Here is a 19062-nt window from a genome sequence, read left to right as displayed (position 1 = left end):
GACTCTTCTTATCTGCAAACAGTTGTGTTCAATTATATGTGGTTTTAAAATAGAACAAACGACTATGAAAATAAGTGTATTCAACCTTACTTTTTAAGAAATTTAAGTTGCTATGGCAACCATGCGCTAGTCCTCTGAATGAAGAATTAATTATGTTGATTTATTTGGTACTAATTTTCTCACAAAATTTTAAGATTGTACAATGTTTGAGCCTTTATACTCTGCCCCTTTGGAAAGATAGTTAACTATATTTGCGTTTTATTTTATATCGTGCCCCTTTGGAAAGATATTCTAGTTAAGTCTGCAGTAGATTTGCATTTTATTTGCCTGTTGTATTGGTCGTTTGCAGCCTCGCATCCATCCAGACTGACAAAGATGTTGATACAGCGGCAGGAGACAGGGACAGGTGCTAACTGCTTGCGTGCGACCTTGTTATATAACTGTTCTCTTCACTCATGAGTAGTTTTGACTTATGAAGACTTTACCTCCCTACGAGACCTTGGGGTAACTGTGGAGACCTGAATGATGGATACCCAGACCGTGAGAATCCCCATGTGTGGAAGACATTTCTTTTTTTCTTCTTTTTTTTTTTTTTGTATTTGACAGACAGAGATCACAAGTAGGCAGAGAGACAGGCAGAGAGAGGAGGAAGCAGGCTCCCCGCTGAGCAGAGAGCCCGACGCGGGACTGGATCCCAGGACTCTGGGATCATGACCTGAGCTGAAGGCAGAGGCTTTAACCCACTGAGCAACCCAGGTGCCCCTGGAAGACATTTCTTGCATTTAATCTTACCCTTAGCTTTTTTCTTTTCTTTTTTTTAAAGATTTTATTTATTTATTTGACAGAGATCACAAGTAGGCAGAGAGGCAGGCAGAGGGAGAGAGAGGAGGAAGCAGGCTCCGGGCTGAGCAGAGAGCCCGATGTGGGGCCTGATCCCAGGATCCTGGGATCATGACCCAAGCTGAAGGCAGAGGCTTTAACCCACTGAGCCACCCAGGCACCCCTTACCCTTAGCTTTTATTTTATTATTATTTTTTCATTTTTTGCTTAGATCTCTTCAGCTTTTTTTTTTATTCTTTTGTATTTATAAGGAGTTTCCTCAAATATTTTGTAAGAGGAGGCAGGATATATGTAAACAAACAGAAATAAACACTGACAACTCCACTTTTTCATTACCCCTAAACTTGTTCTTTTTGGAATTGGCCACATTGTGGGGGCCACATTGTGTGTGAGCTTTCCTTCAGGCACCAATGAAAGTTGAGTGGCTGAGGTAACCTTCACTGAAGCCTGACTTCTATCCTACCTCGGAGATAATTTTCTTCCACCCAGTGAACCAGAGAGCAGTAAGTCAAGACTTTCGGACACAGCTTGGCTTTCTGGGGCCACAGCTCATTAGGATGGTCTATAGCATGTCACTGGGTAACTTCCTGCCCCGGAAACGTCCCTCCAAAGGAAGGACAGTCTTCTATTTCACTTATAAATCAAGTTAACTCCTATTCTTTGACTTTAAGAAAATAACCTCTCGCTTCCTCCTGGCACATTTCTTTCCCTTGGTCTCTGTCGCTACTCACACATGATTCTCGTGGTGGGAAGAGTCAGAAAAGTATTAAACTTCTTAAATAAAACTACCAAACCCTGTAATTCAGGAAACACACTTTTACGGAGCCCTTGCGATGTGTAAGGAAGCTTCTGTGTGTTTGTCCGTGGGATTCTCACACTAACTCCGTGTGGTGGGTCTGCTTGTTCTCATATGTAGGCTGAAGAAACGGATGCTCAGAGATCATGTGTATCTTGCCCAAGATCACCCAGTATTAGAAGAGAGATTCATGTCATGTCCGTCCAACTACAGAAAGCTCAGTCTTTGCAGACTACACTGCCCTACCTCCACCTCTCTTAAGCCTTCCATCGAGGTTATGAACTTTGAAAGGGAAATAACAGACTTCCTATTTTGAGAATAACAAAAGAAAGTGATTATATAACTTTAATAGTAAGTGTTGTATATGTATCCCAATTTAAAATAAAATCATGAAATTTTCCCTGTTGATCATTTAAATGTGAGAAACACCCATTTCTCTTCTTTCTTTCTTTCTTTCTTTCTTTCTTTCTTCCTTTCTTTCTTTCTTTCTTTCTTAAACTCTGTTTGTCAAAGATAGAAAGAGACAGGCAGGCAGAGGAAGGAGCAGGCTCCCCGCTGATCAAGGAGTCTGATGAGGGACTTGATCTCGCAATCTTGGGATCATGACCTGAGCCAAAGGCAGACACTTAACCAACCAACTGAGCCACCCAGGCATCTCTGTATTTCCATTTATAAGCACTGTATTATCGTAAATGCCCAGCAAACGATATTACACATATTTTATACATGAGAGACTCCTCTGGGGCCCTGCAGTTAAAAAGGACCAGAGTCGGGATCCGAACACAGGATTTCTGACTCCTAATCTAGGGTTCTTTCTTCTGCTACAAAATACTCCATTTTGTGAGGCAAAAAAGGAATTTCCAGTGGTATAACCCTAATGCTTTGGGGTCAAATGAGAAGCTGATAGGGGAATGAAGGGCTCACATCTGTACCTTCATGTCACTCAGTACAACTCATGGAAATGTTTGTTTTGTTGAAAGTCTAGCAGTTAAAGTGTGATCATGGGTTCCAAGGAATGCGTGTTAGTTTCCTAGGACCTAAGGGCCAGATTCCATTCCTGGGTGGAACTTTTATTGATTTGACTTTATTCCATTATTCCCAATTGACATATAGTTTAAAACCAAGAAGGCCCACCAGGCTGTGAGTGACGATAATCCCCAGTGAATAAAAAGCAACACTCAAATGCTTTGCTTTAGAGATCCTTAATCTGTTTTTTATCTGCTTATCTTTTTATCATTCTGCATTTTACTTATTGCTTTAATACAGTTTTTGTACTTAGGGAGAACCTATTTCTCCTCCAAACACCAACTGCACAAAACAGCCAACCCCCTGTCCCACTGTATTAACTGCGAATTATTCAGTCACCTCTTCCTCCCACACTTGTCCCTTGCTGTTACCCGGGAATGAGAGTAGTCAGGGAAGGAAAAAGGAAAAAAAAATCTTTCAATATTTTAGACAGTAGAATGCAAGAGAACTCCAGTCGTGGGACACTTGTACGGGGTGAGCTCAGGGTTACAACTCCAGACGCAACTGTGCGAACGTGGAAGTCCTTCCGTGCTCAGTCTCCCGTGGGAAGGTCCTCTCCCTGCCCCCGCAGCGGGCTCTGCCAGCTTATTCTCCCGGGGAAGCTGTGACCTCCGCTGAGCACAGCTCATATATTAGCTTCAGAGCTCTTAGCATCTCAGAAAGAGAAGGGTCAGAACGCAGAAGTACCAGGTGTCGGATTTCTTGGGCACTTGAAGGGTTTAACAGACAAGAAAAGTGCTAGTTTAGGGACAAAGATCCGGGGGGATTCTTGGAGGCAGCAGGGGGAGCGTGAGGGCTCTCCAGTCAGAATCTTGAATTCCAGACCCAGCTCTGCTCTTTTCCGACTTTGCAGCCTTGGACAAGTAAGCCATCCGACTCTGAGCATTCGTGTTCACATTTCTATGAAAAGGAGATTCTAATACTTTACTGAGTCTTTGTGACTTTTAAGGTAGGAGGTCGAGAGGTAAGGGAGCCCAATGCAGCAGGTCCTCGGTGCACAGATGGGGAGGACTTTGGTTTCTACCCTGCGCGTGACAAGGAGAGTCCTGCGAAGAGGTGTGACCTGATCTCATCGAAATTGTAGCAAGGTCCCTAGGTCACTGCCTCAGCGTGCTTGTAGTTATGGTAAAGCGGAACCAATGACGTAAGGTGGAAAACAGGGCTGGGGAAGCAGAGGCACAGGGCATGTGAGTGTGGAGGGCACGAGCCGCGGAGAAGCAGAACATAGGACCAAGCCACAAACGGTTAGTGCTGCTTTTCTGCATTTAGACTGGGCTGGAGGGATTGAGGGAGGGGGGGGAGAAGGGCCTGGCCTCCTGCCCCTCCGCGCCCCACAGCCTGCTGCCAGTCTCCCGCTCCCAGCTCCATGCCGACCCTTAGGTTTGAACGCATTTCCATCAGGGCATGCTCCGTCTAGCATCCAGTTTCTCTCTTTAAAAGTCAGCTTCCTTGTTCAACAGATCTTTGTCAATCACCTATCAGGTGAAGGCGCTCTGTTAGGACCTAAATTTACAGCAACCTAAAAGATTATAAACATTTCAGGGCGCCTGGGTGGCTCCGTCATTAAACATCTGCCTTCGGCTCAGGTCATGATCCAAGGATGCTGGGATTGAGTCCTGCATCAGGCTCCCTGCTCAGTGGGGAGGCTGCTTCTCCCTCTCCCACTCCCCCTGCTTGTGTTCCCTCTTTCCCTGTGTCTCTCTCTGTCAAATAAATAAATAAAATCTTTTAAAAAAAGATTAGAAATAGTTCAAAAGCCAATCCCTCACAGGCTCATCAAAGAAAAATCAATGCAGTCCTATAGGGGTGGATACACTTAGGAACTGAGAAGGAAAAAAGTATGCTAACTTTCTGGGGGTCTACTTGCCTTCTCCCAAGTTTGTTAGCTTAGGGATTTCCCACCAGCTGGACACGGTGTATTATCTGAAGTCATTTGCCTTGTTGACAATCACATTCTTGGAATAAGTAAATTCTCTGCAGGTGAAATTGGACAAACAATACCAGTGACCTCTTTAGCCGCTCAAGTATTGGTCCAAAGGTTTCAAATAATAAGCTTCATTTTTCAGTCAGTCTTGTTGACAGACAGTATCAGCAGGGCTCGGAGTTGGAAGAAGTATAATCCTCTTTGAGGAATAGTTCAGGAAAATGATTGTTAAGCCTTTTGTAAATATTTCTCTAAAGTCGTAATAGTGATTTCAGATAAACTGTGTGAATAATTGACATAAACTTAAGATTTTTGCATATCGTGAGCCTCGGAATGTTGAAGTCAATTATGTCATTGCCAGCGCTTCCGCCAAAGTACCTCAATATCTCAATTTATCGTCTGTGATAGTAAGTGGAGACAACAATACAGATTAAGGTAACTCACAACTGGTTTTAGTCAACAGTCCCAACTTTCTTGGCAACCACATTTATTACCAGAGTGGTCGACAGGGTATCAGCAGACGGTAATGCTACCAGACAGGAAGTTGGCCAAAAGGTTAGAAAGAGCAAAGGAGGAAGAGGGGCATGTGGGGGTCCTGTGTGTCCACAAACCGATAGAGCGAGCCCTTAATCTGGTTAGCTACAAAGGTTGAGCAGGCGTCTACACTTCCTGTCCTGCTGGGTCAATTCAGGCCTCACCTGGGCCTTCCATTCTACCTTTTCGAGTACAGGCCCTGGATGTATCCTAGCACAGAGCAAACTTCCCATGGCTCCTCTGATTCCCTAGAAATTACCTGACCTCCCGGAGAGAGTTATTTATGGATGAATTCAAGCACCCTAAGAAAACAAGAAATCCAGCCTTGTTTTCATTATCAAAGGCTCTCTGACCTACCTCAGTGCAATGTGTATGCTGTTTAATATAAAGGCATGAAATAAATTAAGAATGTATTAGAATAGAAGCTCAATAAGGGAGAGAATATAGTTGGTTTCCCTCATTGACAGTTATCCAGTCCTAGAACAGTGCCTGACTCGTGGTAGATGCTCAAAAAAATATTTGTGGGTAAATAAAAAAGTGAGTATGTTCACCAAGCTTCTGATCTCAAGGAGTTTAAAACCTAGAAGAAGGCAGAGGTCATCATCAGAAATCTCCCCAGCAAAGGCAATGATTTGGGGTTGTTTTAAGACAGGTAGAAGAGAGGGGCGCCTGGGTGGCTCAGTGGGTTAAGCCGCTGCCTTCGGCTCAGGTCATGATCTCAGGGTCCTGGGATCGAGTCCCACGTCGGGCTCTCTGCTCAGCGGGGAGCCTGCTTCCCTCTCTCTCTCTGCCTGCCTCTCCATCTACTTGTGATTTCTCTCTGTCAAATAAAAAAAAAAAAAAAAAAAAAAAGACAGGTAGAAGAGAGAGAGAGAGAGAGTGAGTCTGTCTGGGTTGATGAGAAGTTTTGTGATGAAGCAGGGGTCTTTTGGGGGAAAAGAAGAAGAGGAAAAGAGAAATGGAAAATACAGAATGGGGTCTTATGTAAAAGATCAGTGTTTGATTTTTTTTTAAAGATTTTATTTGTTTATTTGACGGAGAGATCCCAAGTAGGTAGAGAGGCAGGCAGAGAGAGAGGAAGAAGCAGGCTCCCCGCTGAGCAGAGAGCCCGATGTGGGGCTCGATCCCAGGACCCTGAGATCATGACCTGAGCTGAAGGCAGAGGCTTAACCCACTGAGACATTCAGGTGCCCCCAGTGTTTGATTTTAAAGACCTAAAAGTCATCTCTGGTAATAATTAAAAGTCCAAGACATCAGGAACCAGGAAGAAAAGAACATGAAGAAATTTGAGAAATCAAAATATAGGAGCATTAAGATACAGTAGGTGCCCAACTAATGTTTGGTAAACAAATACCACTTCAAAATGTTATTCCAGCCCCCACTTTTTTCAACTTTATAAATAATTATATCAATCGACTTTTTAAATGTAAACATTTTGAGCCTCAAAGTTCTGTTCGAAGTGAAGAGATTATGCGAAACTGCAGATTCAAAGGGTTATCGGAGTGGTTGGTGGGAACAGTGAACAACAGTGAAACTCCAGGGCATTCAGCATAATGTTTGCTTTCACGTAAATCCGTCACGAGACAGATACAACCTAAAATATACAAGTGAGCTTTCTTGTCTTTTTTTATATAAAAAATCTTTTTTTATATATATAAGAAACCACTCATTTCTGAGGCCTTGACTCATTCTCATTTTGTTGAAAATGTCGGCAAATAATGCAGAGAGGGTTCCGTCCCGCAGACTAACTGGGGCAGGACCATGTCTGTAGTTCTCTTCATTGAACACGCAGACCTAGCTCCACACCTGGCACTCAGTAGATGCTCCCCAAATACTTGCCGATGAACCAGTATTTCTGGGGGGTTCTATGTGCAGAGCTCTGGGAGGTAAAGACGACACAAGATGGAGTCATGGCTCTCAGCTCGGACGAGTTTGGAGCCCAGCCCGGGGGTGGGTGGACGGCGGGCCCGGAGCAGGCGCAGACAGACACAGCTCTGCTGGAAAACGGCATGGAAGTAGAATCAACATAGTACCCCAGTTGGATGCCATGTCTCAACTTATGTGTTATATTATTATCAGATTCTGTAAAAATGGGGAAAATTGTATTACTTCTTAAAGTACAGATTGCAGGGGTGAGAGGATGGGGTGGCCTTCATGAGAAGTCTGGAAAAGCTTAAAAGACACCAGTAGAAATTGGAGGTAACTTTCCCCAATTACATGCCATGTGCCAGGCTGAAGCACTTCCCCTGCTTACTCAGTAGACAATGAGCTCAGTCCTCCAACGATCTCTGTGGAAAGCTCTGTTTTCTAACAGAAGAGGAAACTAAGGAACAATGAGGTTAAAGGAAGTCATCCAGCCAGTGACAGAACAACACGGTCTGATTCCAGAGCACCAGCTCTTAACCACACTGGCATCCTGGGGTTTGGATAAATGGTCCAAGGTGCTACAGGTGTGGGAGCAACCAAGGTAGAAGGAGACCCCAAGCTGTGGGGGTAGGGGCCCTGTGGTTAGACGGTGCCCAGTGTGTTTGGGGAATATTTATAGAAGGTTGGCAGGGAACATCAGTAGGATGAGAAGGGGAGAAAGGCAGGAGGAAGTCATCAGTAGGGAATGGCCAAGTACCATGTTACATTCACACCAAGATGTTATGGTAGAATAGTTAATGAATAGGAAGACCTTCATGACATATGATTTATGAAAACAGTAGCTATCATGTTCTAAATCTTACCAGAGGCCAGGAACTGTGTCACCCAGTTCATGTGGCTTATCTCATTCATCCCCACAGCAGCTCTATGGGGCAGGCATGATTGTCCTTCATCTATTAGCACGGATGACGAGTCTGAAGCTTAGACCGCGTACTTGACTTCCCCTTACTCATGTTCTCTGTGTCACTCCTCAAACTCGGAACCACCGATTAAGTAAAATAGAAGCTAGCAAGGGCCAAACTTACAGATTCATTATAGGAATTTGGTCCATTTTATATATTTTAAGATCTATTGAAGGTTTTTGAAAATGTGAGCAATTCTAGTGTGCAATTATTGAGAAAAGAGAAAATATGGCTCAGGTTTTGTTCTTGTGATTTTTGCTTTTGTTTTATTTTTTCCCTTTTTATTCTCATTTATCATCATTGACATTCCACAAGCATCCATCGGCATAGGACAGCTGGACCGAGGATTATTTTGTTCTGTTGGTTTCCAAAACACATCATCAACTTCTAATATACTGTAATCAGTTATTTGTTTGTTACATTTAGATTGCTTTGCCACTGCTGCCCTACGCACCAGAAGAGCAAGGGTTCCTTACTTAAAGCCTTAGCACCTAGAACAATTTGTGGTGTGAAGCAAGTATTGAATCACTTTGTTGAATGAATTATAGTTTTTCAGTAGACCTAATTTTTTATAGCAGTTTCAGGTTCACAGCAAAGTTGAGTGGAGTAGAGAAAGTGCCCATATGTCACCTGACTCCCCTCCCTTGGGTAGAGTCCTCCATTACCAATATCCCCCACTGGAGTAGAACATCTGTTACAGTCAAGGAAACTACATTGACTCATCATTATACCCCAGAGCCCATAGTTTACATGAGGGTTCTCTCTTGGTGTTACACAGTCTATGGTATAATGTCCCATATCTAGCCTTCTACTCTCACACAGTGTAGTTTCACTGCCCTAGACTTATTCATCCCTCTTTCCCCCCAGCCCTGGTGGCCTCTGATCTCTCTGTTTCCATAGTTTCTCCTTCCAGGAATGTCACGTAGCTGGACTTAGGCTGTACGTAGCCTTTCACATTAGCTTATTTCGCTTAGGAATATGCCTTTAAGATTCCTCCGTGTCTTTCTGTGGCTTGAAAGCTCATTTCCTTTTAGTGTTGAATAATACTGCATTGTCTAGATATACCAAAGTCTTCTTATCCAGTGAATTATAATTTTAGACCAAAAACTGAGACAAGAAGATCTCAACTTGTAAAGTCATTAAACAGTTGTTCTGAGTGGACTTTGGGAGTTGGAGCCATGAAGGGCGGGTGGTGAGCGGAATGGCATAGAGTGTTGTGGATGGAAAGTGAGATCCTTCACCCCTTCAGCTAATGTTTCTGAGCACCCTCTGAGGACAGGCAGGGTGCTGGGTGCTTGATGGTATGGAAAACAGGAGGCAGGCCCTACCTCCTCCCCACCATACCCTCGGGTTGGCTGCCAGTGGGCGTGGTCATAACCGGTCCGTCGGGCTCTGCAGAAGTCCAGCGGGGCCTGGAGCAGCTTACCCAGGGCTCTTTCCTCTCTCTGAGCAGATCGAAGAAGGGGGCAAAGCGGACTTGGTGAGCTCCAGACTGCGGGCCGGGGACGAGGTGGTGCACATCAACGAGGTTGTGCTGAGCAGCTCCAGGAGGGAGGCCGTTTCCTTGGTGAAAGGATCCTACAAGACCCTCAGGCTGGTGGTACGCAGGTAGGCTGTGCCGTGCCTCCACTCTCCCTCTGACACCAGCCCCCACCCTGCTCCACGTCCTGGGAAGAGCTGGGATCAGTAGCTTGTTCTTTAAATCTCCGTGCGTGATCCTTCTGCCTCCCTGCTGCCCTGCCCTGGTTTTTCCCTTATCCTTCCTGTGGCATGTGAGGAGAAGGTTGAGCGAAGACATTTCAGACACCACTTTCTTTTGAAACGCTGGCTTTTCCAGCAGGTTTTGGGCTTGGCACAGATCTACCTCACGGTACTTTCTAAATTTCTGGGTGTAATGAAAAGCGATTGATCCCAGATGTGGTCGGAGCTCTGTGAAGCCTTGTCTCCTTGTGGAACTAGAGGAAGCCGTTGGCTTCGGGCTTTAGGTGGCATTCCACTAGCCTCACCTACACCGCAGCCGTCATCCAAATAAGCCAGTTCCTTCTTTTGTTTGCTTTGTCTTGTTTTCCTGGTGGTAACCCTGGTGGCTCTTGGAAAAGGTTTGGGTTGTGATTGGGTATAATGCGTTAAGTGGCTGATGTCCTACTCCTGGAGAAACCTGCATCCTGGCAGAGGAAATTATTTATAAAAAGGGTAAAGGAGTTAAAAACCATTTTTTTAGCACTGTTACAAACCAAGCACTGCTCCGGTATTTTCCATATGCTAGCCCATTTAAGCTCCCAAGAATCTGGAGAGATAGCGATCACTGTCCCCACTCACAGACAAGAGGCTGCCGAAATGGCTGAAGGTAGCAGAGCTGGCAAGTGGAAGGACCAGAAGAGAATGTAGATAAGCTCGGTTCTGCTTCATCCGCCACTTGAGAGTCATTACCTTGACCTACTAAGCCCTAGGCCTGCACAATTTTCTTATTTAGATATTTCCTCACTAATCAAGTTTTGGCTGCCTTACATGGCAACTAAATGTTACAACATTTGAGAATGTTCACGTTGGCCAGAACTCTAGAAGTCATCCATCAAGCCATGCCATTTTCAGGATGTGAAAATAGCGTGATCTTTTCATCACTCATAAGAAACGCTTATGGGACCAGTCCCTCCTACATTCATGCATTCCTCCAACTTTCCAGAGTGAGCCCTTGCTGAGGGGACCAGCAGCTCCTCCCAACCACAAAAACACAGCCCTGGGTGTGGGCTCACCGCGTCGCCGGGCTCTAGAGACTCTCCTGAGTGCTGCACTGTGTCTGGCTTGTCTTCAGAGCCATCTAGCCACACACTGCTTCTCTGGTGGTCAGGGATGGAGAGTGGCTTGAAACAGAGTTCGATCGGGCCCAGGCCCAGAGCTGATCTCATTCCAGAGCTGTCTAGCTGAGTGACCTTGGGCAACTTACCTAACCTCACTGAAGATTTCTTTTCCTCATCTTTAAATATCTGCTTTACAGGGTGATTGAAAAGATGAAATGAAATCTTGTACATCCTCCTGGTAGCTAGTTGGTAACAATAGGAGCTGCTGCTCTTGATGTATTATCCACCAGCTCTAGGCACAGGCCCTTTCCTTATGGGCCACGATTTGACTAGAGCCAACGGTCATCCCAAACACAGTGGCTGATTTCTCAAGCAGGTGTGTAGGAAGTCACAGAACTACGAGGCCTATTCCATGTGTCCAAAAGAGTGCTGAAGTTTATGGACTCACTTTGGCGTTAGCACCCAAAGCCCAACTTTAGAACACTGGCATTTATCTGTTGGCGGTGGGAGAGTGGAGTCTGTACTCTCGATTTGTTTGAATGGGACTCTAATGGTAGATTAGCTTCTGGAGAGGACACCTCTGTTTCTGGCTATGACGAGTAGTCATGCTGGCCTTCTGTCCTGCCTTCCAGTTGATGATGGCATAAGATCTGAATCACTTCTAGCAGAACAGGAGACAGTCCCGAGGTGGAAATCTGGCCTTGTTGTTTGCAAGTTGTGTGATCTTGGACCTCTCTAAGCCTCAATTTTTTCATTTATAAAATAGAAATAATAACTCTTGCCACAAAAGGGCATTATATGGATTGAATGAACAAAGAATAAGGACATAGTAGATGTGCAATATTTGATCATTATTATTCTGGATTGGGTTAGAGGGGCACGTGGCAACATGGAGGAGTATTGCCATAGGGCCAAAAATGCTGATGGCTGGCTATCAAGAGATGCTCCTCACCACCACGACCGCCCCCCCCCCTTATTCCTTTGGTAAATTTACTACCATTAAGGGGCTGGTCACCAAGCTTACTGGTACAGAACTGATCAGGACAGTACCCAGGAGCTCATGAAATTTAGGAATGTTCACTTACATTACCCAAACCCACAAAAAAATCAAAGGATACGGTGCCATAATGTCAATGTACGCACTCATTTTGAAAAAGATGACTCTGAATGGAACAGGTATCCCAAGTGGTCCAAGAAATCACTGTACCTTACCTGACAGGAAAGCTAAGTAAGGTCAGGTTGTGCCCGGTGACCTCCTTCAGAGGGAAGGGAGTGGGGCTGCGGCCCCACTCTGATGGCCAGATGGCCCAGTTTCCACTAGGGACACGTCTGCCGGGTGGCCCAGGTGCTCTGGTGAGTGGGGACCCTTTCCCCTCCTGATGGCAGAGAATCCTGCTCCCTAAGCCACACTCTCCAGTCTTGTTTCTTCCCTGTGTGGGCCCCCCCACCCCGCACCAAATCCCCTTTCTGATCAACATATTCTTTCTTTAGATATGCTAATGTGATTGATAAGGTTATTGAAGAGTCCTTGCTGTCCCTGCTTTTGGTGTGGGAAACATTTTGCCTCTAAGATGCCTTTTGAATATGTCTTATCTCATCTATTATGTGTTGATTTTTATAGTGGAACTCTCGGAGTTTGAGGAAAAGGCACCGACTGAGAGATGGGGATTATAAACTTGTATTGGTAGACAGGGATGGACATTTCTCCCTGACCTTTCAGAGAACTGGGTCGCAAGCCCCTTTGCTCTGGATTAATCTGGCTTTATATTGAATAGAGCTGTCATTTTCTTGAGAAGTCTTGTCTTTCTACCTAGGCCCACGTCAGGTCCTGAGATTTCTTTTCCTTCTACTTTGTTTGTTTGTTTGTTTGTTTGTTTGTTTGACAGAGAGAGAGAGAGGCAGCAGGGGGAGTGGGACTAGGTCCCAGGGCCCTAGGATCAAGACCTGAGCTGAAGGCAGATGCTTAACGACTGAACCACCCAGGTGCCCCTCACTTCCTCCTACTTATTCATGATAGAGCGACTTGTGTATTTCATTCATTCATCTTCTTTTTTTCTCTAAGTGATCTCTGTACTTTTTAAAAAAAAGTTTGAGGTGACTTTTTGGAAACTTAACTGGAGAGTCTGTTTTCCAGAGAAATCATTTGTGTAGTGAAAATTCAGCAACTCTAGGTGAACCTGCCTCCCCTCACCCACCCCATAAAGTTAGTTTTGGGAGGGTGAGGGCAGCACTGTGCATCCATCATTAGAAATGCCAAGAACGTAGAGCAGAGAAGTATTTGTATAAGTTTTGAGGGTCTCTTACCCAGTGACCAAAAACAATCAAAAGTAGAAACACCTTCTTTAAAGGCAACAGTGACAAGAGAAATGCAGAGTGTCAAGTGAGCTGTGGGTCAAAGACCTGACAAGATCTGCTGACCCGTGAAGAAGGGAGAGCTGAGTCCTCCAGGAAGAGGGAGTGAAGGGGCAGTGTGCACACTGCGGGAGCAGAGAATGTGTTGGATGTTGGATGCTGGTATACGAAGAGGAAGTGTCTACTGTTAGTGATGGATAAATGGAGAAGAATGATAAAATAAGAAGTGGCCAAAGAAAAGACCTTCCGAAAGGAAAACGAACATCTTCCAGGTAAAGGAAACTTGAACAAGGAAAATCTTTGTGGAATGCAAGGATGGTACAACGGATTTACATCAAGAAAGCAGACATGTACACAATTAAGAGTCAATACTCCAAACTCTCTCTAACATTAGTAGAGACTTTATCTGGCAGCTCCGTGTGAAATATAAGTCTTAGATGCAAGTAACTGTTAAAATGGAAATAAAGGAAAAGGTCTTTATCATCCTGAGGGTGATGCCAGGTGCTTTTAACACAGGGACTACTCCCTGTTGTTTGCAAATAACCTCAAATTTAAATGAAAAAAAAAAAAAAAAGAAGAAGAAGTGACAATTTCACTTCAGTATAGACTGTTGGGGTTAATTTCTGGGTGTTCATCTAAACTCCTGTTCTTGGGGTGCCTGGGTGGTTCAGTGGTTTAAGCCTCTGCCTTCAGCTCAGGTCATGATCTCAGGGTCCTGGGATCGAGCCCTGCATCAGGCTCTCTGCTCAGCGGGGAGCCTTCTTCCTCCTCTCTCTCTGCCTGCTGCTCTGCCTACTTGTGATCTCTGTCTGTCAAGTACATAAATAAAATCTTTAAAAAATAAATAGATAAATAAACTCCTGTTCTTGCCCTGAGCTAGGACTTTAATGTCGATCTTGAACTGGGTAATCAGAGGGACATTGAGACGGATGGAGCTGTAATCCCAATTCTGCTCACCCCCACAACCCTCATTTTTCTTGGCAAATCCAACCTCCCGACATTTGGCATCAAGGTGTTATTTTTGCCCAGAATCATCCTATTGCTAAACTTGGTATCAATGATTTGTTGGCCTGTGTAGCTAAGAAAAATTCTGGGTTGTATTTCATGGTGTTTTGTCTTTGTTTTGCAAGACTCATCATATAGGCCCCCTGCAGCCACACCAAAGTCAGATTCCATTCTTTTGGGGAGAGACTGACGCATGAGGTGGTGATGCTAGTCTCTCCACCTTCTTGGCCAGTTCATCTAAACTCCTGTTCTTGGGGCGCCTGGGTGGTTCACTGGGCTAAGCCTCTGCCTTCAGCTTAGGTCTGGCCAAGAAGACTGATGGCTTTAGTACTAGCTCGGCGACCCGGGGCAGGTCATTCAATCTATCTGAGGACTGTGAGAATTAAACGAGAAATTCATATGTACAGCATGGTGATGAGCTCTCCTAATAATATAATGCATATTTGTTAAGTAAGCCACCTCTTGTGAGAAGTCTACTTTCATCTCTAGAACACAGCGTACGATTGGAGGGCCCAGTTGACAAGAGGACTGTGGGTGGGAAATGGTCTTTCTGGGCCGTATTCCAATTCAGAACATTAAGCAGAGGGTGTTGGAAAGTGAGTCCCTTTTTAGAATGAAATGTTACTCCTAAAGCTTCCCAGCATTTGTGCAAATTTGACATATCATTTCCCTTTCCCATTCATTTGTTCTGAGTTGACAGTGTTGGAAGGGAACATGTATTTTTTTTTTTTTTTTGACTGACAATATGTGTGTGAGAGAGAAGCAGGAGCTGATCACATTTCCTGGGAAAAGAGACTGAAGACAAAGGAGGGGTGATTAGTGAAGTCATTAGTAATTAGTAAGCATCCGTCCAACACACGTGAACTGCCATGTGTAGTGAGGCTGAAGTGAGCCTCTAGGTTTTGTCCCTTTCTGGTCTGTGGCTCTGTCTGGAGGAGGAAATGAGAGTCCTGCGTCCATAGACGGGGAGTGACTTGCTCAAGGCCAAGTGCTCGTAGCCTAAGTTAGAAGCTCGTTCTCTGAGAACACAGGGCTTGGGCCTCTTAGCACTTCAAGTCGTGAACTAATGTTTCTACTCACTGCCTCCTCCGTTTAGAAATATTTGTGATGCTAAAAGAACAAAAACAAAAACAAAAACAAGAAAACCCCAAAACTAGAAAGACCCCATAAATTGATTTTTAACTCATCCAGGGGAAATTATTAAATGAAGAAGTGATTCCCACTGATCTTGAACTTCCCTTGGGGGTTCACAGTACATGCCTGTCCCTGCTTTGTGCCTCCAGCTGACCTGAGGTTCCTCATCAGCCTCTGGAAATAAAACTATTTGTTGCTTTATGTTTGTTTCCTCCCTCTAACAAAAAGGACAATGAAATTAAGTTAACCTCCACCCTCAGGCCCACACTCCCCACAAAAAACCCATCCCATATATCTGAGGGTTGGCAGAACGGTTCTTTTTATAAACGGCAGGATGACATTATTGGAATGGAATGGGGGGGTGGCTCACCCTTTGCCACTGTGACTTTGTTATGTCTAGGTTGAGTTGTGACATCAGTGATGTCAAAAGAAGTATCTGGTAATGAACAGAATGCATTTTAAGGCCCTTTTAAAGGATGTGAAATTAGTGCTATTAACTTTTAATTTTTAAAAAAGGATTTTGCAGATCAGTTGTTTTCAAGTCACAGTTCCAGATTTTGAAAGAAAATGATTTCTTGGATATTATCACTATCCGCTCTCTGTTCATCTCTGTTCTCTTCCCTCCCACCTGCCCGAGTTCATTCCCTTAAAAAGCATCGATATTCTTCAAGCGACTTACTCTGATTAACCACCTGGTGTCCCTTTTGAACTATTTTGAAGCAGTTTAAAGAAAGAATTTATTAAGAGCTTTGCAGAGTAAATTGAACAGAACTCCCTATTTTCAAAGCAACAAAGTATGAATGGTAGGCTGAACTTTTCTGGAGCATAAAAAGCGTCTGTTTTTTTTCCTTACAAAATGATGATCTCTAAACCAGATTATGCCGGTGCTTAGATATGAAATGGTACGCCACATGCCCAAGGGGGTTCCTGTCACTGGGATTAACACCCCGTCCTCTGCTGTGTTCTGACCCTGGTATCAGGGGCACAAATCAATGTCTCTGAGACTACGTTTCTTTTTAAAATGGAAAACAGTGATAATATCTTCCCTGCTCAGTTGCTGTAAGGATGAAATAAGACAGTGTGTTTGAAAATGGCTTACTGTGATAAAATATTACACCACTATTCCGTGAGGAGTATGTATTGTACAGTCTTAGCTCATGAAAATGTACCCGACTGCATTCTCCTTCAGTAGTTCTATTTAATGCACATACGTATTTGCACAAATGAGAACATACGAGTTTTAAGGTTTCTGATTATATCGATTTTGCTAAAAGGAAACTTCATTCTAAAGGGCAGTATCAATGAAGGTCAAGTTCAGAATGGGATTTTTTTTTTTTTTTTTTTGAGACCACCTTTTGTTCTGATTCTGGAACAAGCGGTAGCTCGTGGGTGGGAGGCTGAGCTGCAGGAGAGGACCGTCCGGCTGCGGACTGCCTTTTGCCTCCTGGTGAATCTTCGTTCCGTGGACTTAATTGCTTGACTTACACTGGCATACGTGGCCCGGGCTGAGCACAATTGGAAAATGTAACGTTCTTTAGACAGCACAGTCTGTGGCCTCTGGGAAAATTTTGCCACAAGAGAACTCTCATGGGGGCAGGTGGTAGGAGTTGAGGACCATTAGGAAGTGACGATCTTTGAGAGACAATTGAGAAACTGTTCCTGAAACTCCGGGGACTCGCTTCGTGCGTAACCCACGGGGCTTCCTTCGCCTCACCTGGACGCAGAAGCCGAATGAGAAAGATTTGTGTAAGTCCCGTGAACTGCCTCTCAAGATATAAAAAAGGGTCTGTGCGCTGTGGCCGAGTCCTCCCGCAGGTGCAGGAAGCGGGTCTGTGACACCTGTGCCCCGTGAGGAGCACACGGAGCCCGAGCGGGGCCGAGGACGGCGGGCAGTAGCGCCCTCGTGACTTTGTGTTGGAAGCTTGTCCTTCTGTATCTCTCAGCTCCACATGCCCCCCGGCGCTGGCGACGACCCTCTCGTCGTCCCCACCCCCGCCCGTTGCCCCTCACGCATCCTGCACGTGCCCTTGGCAATCCGGAATTTGAGCAACAGGCCCCAGACTGGAACCCGGTTTGCATCCCGGCCGGGCCCGGCCGAGCCTTCCCCAGGCGGGGAATCAGTCTCAACTGGGAACTGCGGGAACTCGCCCCTTAGACATTCTTTCCACTTGAGCAAGTGGCGGCGAGGAAGGCAAGGAGGCAGCTGCGATGGCCTTCGAGCCCCAGAAACTCTTCCGAGAGGCCTGGCATCGCGGGAATTCACTCAGGATGCTTTGAGGGGTGTTTCCGCCCCGCTGGGACCACACTCCGGCCGGTTCGGGCTCCCCTGGAGTCCTAGGCTTGAATGTCACTGTCTAGAAGTCTCGTATCTGATTTCCTAACCAGTTGCTCCTGCCCATGGAAAAGTCATAGGACACGTTATTAGGTTTCCTGAGAGGTATGCCACGAGGCTCCCTTACTGTAATGAGAAAAGGGACATACTTTCCTGCCGCCCGTGATGCTAACCACTATTTTTATTCAGTGGGTTACATATGCTCCCTGGCTATGCGGCGAATGCTGGCCCGCGTGCAAAGGAAGGCTGTGCTGTCTCCCAGCGAAGGGGCCTTGATGGTGAAAGGCCCGGTTTCATTCCTGGGATAACATGGTTTTACTTCGAACAAATGTATTGCAAGCAGGAGTCACCCCTCCAAGCCCAGCCACTAAAGAATGGTCCGCAAATATCTGAGCCTTTACAAGGGATGTGAAGTCTGAGCTCTGACGTCACTCAGAAGTTACGCTGGCTCCTTTCTCCTGGCCCCCAACGTGGGCACACCAGCTGGAGCAGATATGTTTGGATGATTCTGATTTGGAATGTGAACCAAACCTGTTTCATTCTGCACCCTCGAATCGAAATGGCCTAGAGCTGCGGCTTCTCCAACGTGGCTACCCACTGGGATTTATGGAGGGAGTTCAAAACAGACCAACCCATCCGGGGGTCCCCTCCCCCAAGTTCTAATTCAGTTGGTAGAGGGTGTAACCTGACAGCAGACACTTTTAAAGCTGCTTGGGCGATTCTGTCGTGTAGTCAAGTTTGAGAACCACTGGTCAGAGCCATAGATCAAGGTGATAAAGGGAAGCGACGCGGAGGTAGGAACTAAGAGCAGAAGAAAGCCTCGCAGAGGGACGGGGATGTTAGGATGGAAGCAGCACGAGAGCCAGGGAGGCACACCCGGAGAGGCAGGGAGCAGGCCAGAGCCTTGCTCGTGGCAGGGAAAACCACAGAGCACAGAGACACCTGCTTCCGAGATTTCAGGACTGTCTAGGATGCCCACAGGCCTGATGCGGAAGGGCTGCCCCGCCCCTGCCCCCCCCCCCCCAATGGCTCCTGCTCTGGCATTTCTGGGATGCCTGTTTCTCATTATTGCTCTACGGAGGCAGAATTTTTTGAAAAGCTCATTAAGAGATGTTGTTACTGTTAAGGGGTGTGGGCAGGGGAGGGGTTGTCGGTGGGCAACACTTGGTCTGCACTGCCCCCCCGAATGAATGTCTGTGACCTGAGCTATGACCACCTGCCGTTGCATGGGGAGTTTGTGGTCGCGGGCAGGTGCGGGGGCCATCCAGCTGTTCTGTGCCGGTAAAACCTCACCACCATACCACGGTCGGCACGTTCCCTCCGCATGTTATTTCTGGCCGGTGCCCCCAGGAAACAAGCTGTGAAAGATGGCTTGCTCAATGCCACTGAACTTACTCATGCGATGTGAGGACAGTGTCAAGAGGTCCTAGATTGGAACAAGCATGTGAGCGGCTATCTGTCCTCGTGACATGTTCATTTCCTTTGTCTGTCCT

At 45.8% G+C, this 19062-nt stretch overlaps 1 protein-coding gene across 1 annotated transcript in view; it reads left to right on the top strand.

The window, feature by feature from the left end:
* The first annotated feature begins 9423 nt into the window (after positions 1–9423).
* The window catches only part of SHROOM3 (shroom family member 3), a 186315-nt gene continuing 176676 nt past the window's right edge, over positions 9424–19062 (top strand). Inside the window, exon 1 of the mRNA XM_082726957.1 lies at positions 9424–9556. The gene's annotated coding sequence lies outside the window, so the exon portion shown is untranslated. The remainder of the gene's footprint in view (positions 9557–19062) is intronic.

Source organism: Mustela nivalis (assembly GCF_964662115.1).
Source record: "Mustela nivalis genome assembly, chromosome: 4".
Lineage (NCBI taxonomy): Eukaryota > Metazoa > Chordata > Mammalia > Carnivora > Mustelidae > Mustela > Mustela nivalis.
This window is presented reverse-complemented; position numbering and strand designations above follow the sequence as displayed.